Below are 5,805 nucleotides of genomic sequence, written 5' to 3' on the forward strand. Positions count from 1 at the left end.
AACCCCATTGTGCATCCTCCTCATCTCATACTCCCTAGTGCGGGCGCGCGCGCGCGCTCACACACACACACTCACACTGACGCAAAAACGGCACGTTATATTTTCCCAGGGGGCCGTTGCTCCCGCTGCGTTATCTGGCTGCATGTCGAGGCCTTGGCTCGCAACCTTCTCACGGGCGCTCTGCTCCGCTCGGCTCACTCACACCCGGCGCGGCGCAGCCCGGCCCGACAACTCTAGCCCGGCTAGGCGGAGGAGGGCGGCACACTCCTCGACAGCACTATTACGGGGCGCGAGCAGCAGGTGACCGAAGGCGACACGTCCTGTTTCCTGATTGTTTTCCGCTATCTTTCAGTATTCCTGCTGCTTGACCTTTAAGGTACTGACAACAACGCGGTTGTTTTCGTCAGATACGAGATAATTCTTTTCTAAATCGTCCGCAAGAAGACTTGTCTATACCAGTTGGAAAGCGCAGAGCGGGCGCAGCAGCACGCGTCTGTGGGTTTGTGGCTGGCGCGCTTGGGCAGGCCAGGCGCTGCCGCTCCGCCACTGCCGTTCCCCGCATGAGGTGCTCGGGAGGGTAGAGGAGAGGCGCGAAAGAAGTATGTGCATAGGACGTCACGTTAAATGGAATTTGACAACAGACTTCGAATGTGACATGAGTCACGGTCTTCTAAATGTGACGTCACAGAGTGTTAGAATGAGGAAGTTGCCCGATAAGAGGAACAAGAAGAAGGTAGCGCTGAGGAGGTGGCGTGGCGTAGCGCCGTCCCTAAACAAAGCAGAACGCGGGCGACCATACTGTGTTTTGTCGCAAGTGGATGTGTGATCATAAATCAAGTTTTGTTGAATTTCTAAAGAAAAATAGGGTCCATAATAGACCGGCGTAACAATCTTGTGTCAAAAAGTGCTTCTGTAAAGTTTGGCTTCGGAAAAGTAAGTTTATACAATCTTCTAAACCGTCCCGGTGTCGTTGTTTAGGTTAGTGTACGGACATGTTGCATTGGTACAATTTTAACTCATTGATAATGATTCAACTGTCGTAAAAAGCTTTGGTATAGGTGGTACCAAGGTGCTGGATGCATAGGCCCGTTCTAAACTGTTTGAAATCTAACGACACGCATCCTAACCTCTGCTAGACTGTCGCTCATCTTCTGCTTTGTTTAGGGACGGCGCTACGCCACGCCACCTCCCCAGTGCTACCTTCTTCTTGTTCCTCTTATCGGGCAACTTCCTCATACAAGTGACATATGTTAAATGTAGTAGCCTTTTTTGAGTGAACTGTACGAGTTCAAATCAGCAGTGACAATGATGGCAAAATTGTCTCACTCATTTCGAGCACGCGACGCCTCACTCCAAGGTTTTCAGTGAGGAAGCAGTCAATCGCTGGACCACCGGCGCTATGCTGCGCTCTGCTTGTGGGTCTGCGCTATGCTCTGCGCGCCTCTTTGAGATGATCGAGTGTCCGGCGATAGTGTGCCGGCGGGCAACTCAAAGTAGTGTTCACCCACACGGAGTATTAGAGGTAATGGAGCGCTGACGTGCGCGCGCGCGCGCGCGCGTGTGTGTGTGTGTGTGCGTGTGTGTGTGTGCGCGCGCGCGCGTGTGTGTGTGTGTGTGTGTGTGTATGTGTGTGTGCGCGCGCGCTCGCCCGCTCCGCGAGCGGTTAAGCACTGTGGTTGTGGGTGTGCGCTGCTCTAATGTGCAATCGCACTAATTGTATCCCCCCGACGGACGAAATATTTTGCTACAAATTACTGGGTATCCATGTCTTTCTTTGCGGCATGACCTGGCACTGCAAGACTTTGTCGCAGCAGTTAATTATTTAGAAGTGAAAATACGTAAACAAAGCCTACGGCACAGACACTGAAATCTGTTTTGTGATACTTTTTTATATAATATATTTTCTGCAATGAATTGTGTTTTGCGATTTCCACTATGCATCGCTCGCATAGGATGCAATAACACGTTATTGCATCTAAAATGCGATACCTAATATTTGGAAAAAATCTGATCTCAGTTATATGCACACATAAGTCCGGTGCTAGTTAGAAATACTGTCCTTGGGCATGTAGAGTGTCAGATTGATAAACAATAGGATTCGCCGAATGCCATTTGTTATGGCAAGATTTTGTGTCAATTTTATCGCAAATCCACTGGCAGTGCTTGAGTAAAAGGAGTCGCCAAAAAAAAATAAAAATAAAAATAAATGTCATGACAAATGTTTGTTTAAAATTACACCAGCCTGCTCAGTGCATAGTTTAAACCGCACCCTAATATCGTTGATTACTTGTTGAATCGAGGAGCTGTCGCAGAGCCTGTCGCGCGCGTCATAATGCGTACAGGGCACAGAGGGACGGCAGCAACTGCCCAATTAGTACTCGGCCCGACACGCGGCCGTCCCGCCGTTTGTCACTGCAGCCCTCCTCTCAGCCCGCCCGACAACGACACCTGCTCAGCTCGCCGACTGCGCTGCTGTTTCCCTTCCGCTAATTCCTCTCCGTGCTGTAATCCCCGACCACGCCCCGTGTTTGTTTGACTCTGAACATCAATCTGAATGCGATTTATCGATGCCCCCATCCTGTCCCCCTCCCGCCCCCCTCCCTGATCTACTCCCATGGCTCGCCGGCTGACCCGCTCTCCCTGCCGGCCGCAGCAGGTGTCTCGGACGAGTAGAGGTTAGGTGTTCCTTCGAGAGAAACATGGTCACCCCCCCTCCCCCCTCTCCACCTCTCTCCCTTTTTTCGCCCTCGTTGTTCGTTTTATTTTTATTTTCTTGTGCTTGTCATTTTTTTTTCCGCCACCGCGGTGGGAGGCTTCCGAGACGAAACTTGTCCTTGATAAGATTACGCGCGGAGGTGTGACCGATACGTCTTTGTCCTTGTAATCCACTGACCGACTTGAATTTTCGCAATCCCGAGTGCGCGAGTGTTTAATTGGCGCAATGCACGATAACGCGTCGACGCGACGCGCAGGAAAAAGGGTTCGAAAACGATCGTCCCGAAAAAAGAAAAGGTGGCGGAACCGTGGCGAAGTGTTTCGAGTGCGTTCCATTTTCGCGGCATTACCGGCCGACGGTCTGCCCCCCGCCCAGCCGGCGCTCCCCTCGGCGTCGCCTTGTCGCGACCAATTTCTTTCCAATTCCGCCGAGTTAACGACACGCCGGTGCACCGCATTTGTAAACTGCCTTCCGCGTGGATCTCTAAACGTATGCAACTCGTAATGGAAGCTGCCAAGATCATTTACTGTCTGCATTTCGTCGCCCCCACCCACCACCGGCGCGGGCTCGGCAGCCGCAGCCGTGACAGCTGGCAGACCACCCACCCCTAGCGCGGCGGGGCGCGGCGGGGCACGGCGCGGGGCAGACGGCAGGAGGAGCAGTGTTCTATAAATCCAAATCAAAGTCACGTTCAAAGGCATTACTGGGAGGATTTGGCCTAAGACAGTGTCTCGTCGCGGCCCAGCCTCGACCCAGCCGAACACACATAAATCGTGGAGCAATCTGACCAAAAATATAAGGGTCGGTCGGCGTGGCGGCGGGCGCAATGGCGAAAAGCTATGCGCGGCGCACCTGTAGCTCACTAAGATGTTCACGCATCTCCTGAAGCATGAAAAAGGGCTGCGACAGATCCTTTAGATGCAGTTAAATGAGCCGCATAAATCGCCGCGAGATGGGCAAAGGCGAGGGGGAGGGCTGGCAGGCCGCCAGCAGCAGGCCCGGCCCCGCCAGCCAGCCACGCGCCCGCCGCCGTCGCTGTCTAGGACTCGTCCCTCGCCACCGCGTCACCGCGCCTCCACGCGGCACGGATTAGTTTGTGCGAACATAACCTCGCCCAAGCCCAAGACCCACACCGAAGTCAAAAGTTGAGCAAACCACACCGTTAAAGTCAGAACATCGCGAAGAATTTGTTGGGAAAAAGTTTTCCAAAACTCTTCGTGATTTTTTGGGAAATCAAAGCATTTGTTCCCTTTGTAAAAGTTAATCAACTTAATTAGAAGTATTAGGGCTGGTCTAGCATTTCAAATTGAGATGACGAAATGCTCGGTTTTCTACTGTGAAGGAGTGTTCGCAGTTACAGAGCAAGTAGTGTTAGGAAATCCTAAACTATTTTTAACAGTGTACAGTGACAATAGCTTGGCGTGGTGGAGTGGACAACAACGTACCCCCCCCCCCCTCTGCCACACGATTTGTGAACTTCGCCGTCCCCTCCACTCCACCTTCTCTAGGTCTAGGACCGCAGACTGTGCGCATGCTGCCTGCTCCTCCAGCCCGAACATCATCATGATGTGCTTTCACTGCTGCGTGCCGCTCGGCGTGCCGTCCGCGAGCTGCCTAAAAAGTGTCGCAGAGCGGCTCGGCTAGGAGCGGGGCGAGGAGGGCCGCGCTCCGCTGTCTGCACACCGCCAAGCGCGGGCAGATTCAAATTAGTGATGGGCAGGCTGGCGCTAGCTGGCGAGCGCGGAACAAAGTAATGACCCGAGTCTAGCTTATTTCGTCCCCCACACCCACACCCCCGCACCGCCCAGGCGCGCCAGCTAGCTAGAGTTAGCTACCGCCAGCTACCGCCCCACCGCCAACGAGGCCGAGTCGATAGAAGAGATGGCTCTGTTGTTGTGTGTGGCCCAGAGCACAGCACAGGTGCTGAGAATGACCACGCGCACTGACCGTGGCTCATAACCCTAATTCATTCGTTTCCGAAAAAAAAGCAAAAGACAAAAGGGCGTTTTACCACCTCATTTTGAAATAAAGCAGTGCAATAACAGGAACAGAAATTGAAGTAACTCGTTCTCTTTAGTAGTTGACGAAAGGGTGCTGACTGCTGGCGTATCATAGGCGTACCTTGTTTTGGCAAGTTGGCGATAGATAGAGACATGCTGACGTTACAGAGGAAGCCGTTATCAGGGGGAGTCACACCCACTACTAGAGTAGCTGTCGATGCTGCGAAATGTATGGCTAATCAGATTTCAGAAGTGAAAGCTAAATTAGTGCCGCTGGTACGAGGAGGATTCCCGATAAGAGGAACGTGGAGGTAACCTACTGCTGGGTGGTGTGGCGCGGCGATGAGGCAGAACAAAAGCATGTATTTTTTTAAAGTAGTGAATATAAGTTTTGGTATCACCAAATACCGTCTCACTCAACCGACAGCTGGAAAAGAAGAAAGAATTGTCCGAGCTGAAAAGTCTCCTCTGCGGACGACGGAAAGTCTGAAGCGTGTTGTTGACAAAGACGGCGAGCTTGACTGGCGTGACGCTGGGGACCGATAAGAAAGTCGCAAAGTGGACGCGGCCAGGGAAGAAGAGATTGATCTCTTTTGCAAGCCATCGCACGTTATTATTTTTCTCGAAAGTAAACAAAAACATTTTGAAATGTTTTTGTACGTTTTTGTCGCGACCAAAGGCTGGATCTGGATAGGAGCAGTTTGTAGGGAGGTGACCCGCCCAGAGCACTTTGACGTTTTTCGGTACGAGGAGGTTGGGGGGTGGGGGGTGGAGGCTTGAGGCGGGCGATTTTGACATCTCCATAGAGCTGTTCACAACTTGAGAGCTGTCACACACCCGTCCTACCGCCTTGCTGCTTGCTGCCGAAGTCTGCTGAGTCACCCGGAGAGCCCAGGAATACCGCCTCTAGCGTTCGCTCTTTGGCCTGCAGCTATTTTATTTGCGCACTAGGGCTGTCAATAATAATAGTTTCTGTCGCCGCCGGGCGCCGGTTAGCAGCAGCGGGCTGCTGCACGGCACCTGACAGGGCTGCCGTCCCGTAATCACAGCATGTTTGAATACTGAAGGGACTCGGGGGTCGGCCTGCGC

The 5,805-nt window shown here is 52.6% G+C and overlaps 1 protein-coding gene across 2 annotated transcripts in view; it reads left to right on the forward strand.

The window, feature by feature from the left end:
• The first annotated feature begins 222 nt into the window (after positions 1-222).
• LOC113214225 (putative uncharacterized protein DDB_G0271606) overlaps positions 223-5,805 on the forward strand; it is a 100,410-nt gene continuing 94,827 nt past the window's right edge. The window contains exon 1 of one of the 2 annotated variants that reach the window (XM_052264461.1): positions 223-300. The gene's annotated coding sequence lies outside the window, so the exon portion shown is untranslated. Of the gene's footprint in view, positions 301-448; positions 600-5,805 lie in introns of those variants that run through there. The other variant, XM_052264460.1, reaches the window with a different exon arrangement.

Source organism: Frankliniella occidentalis, unplaced genomic scaffold, assembly GCF_000697945.3.
Source record: "Frankliniella occidentalis isolate FOCC.00 unplaced genomic scaffold, Focc_3.1 Scaffold19, whole genome shotgun sequence".
Classification (NCBI taxonomy): Eukaryota; Metazoa; Arthropoda; class Insecta; order Thysanoptera; family Thripidae; genus Frankliniella; species Frankliniella occidentalis.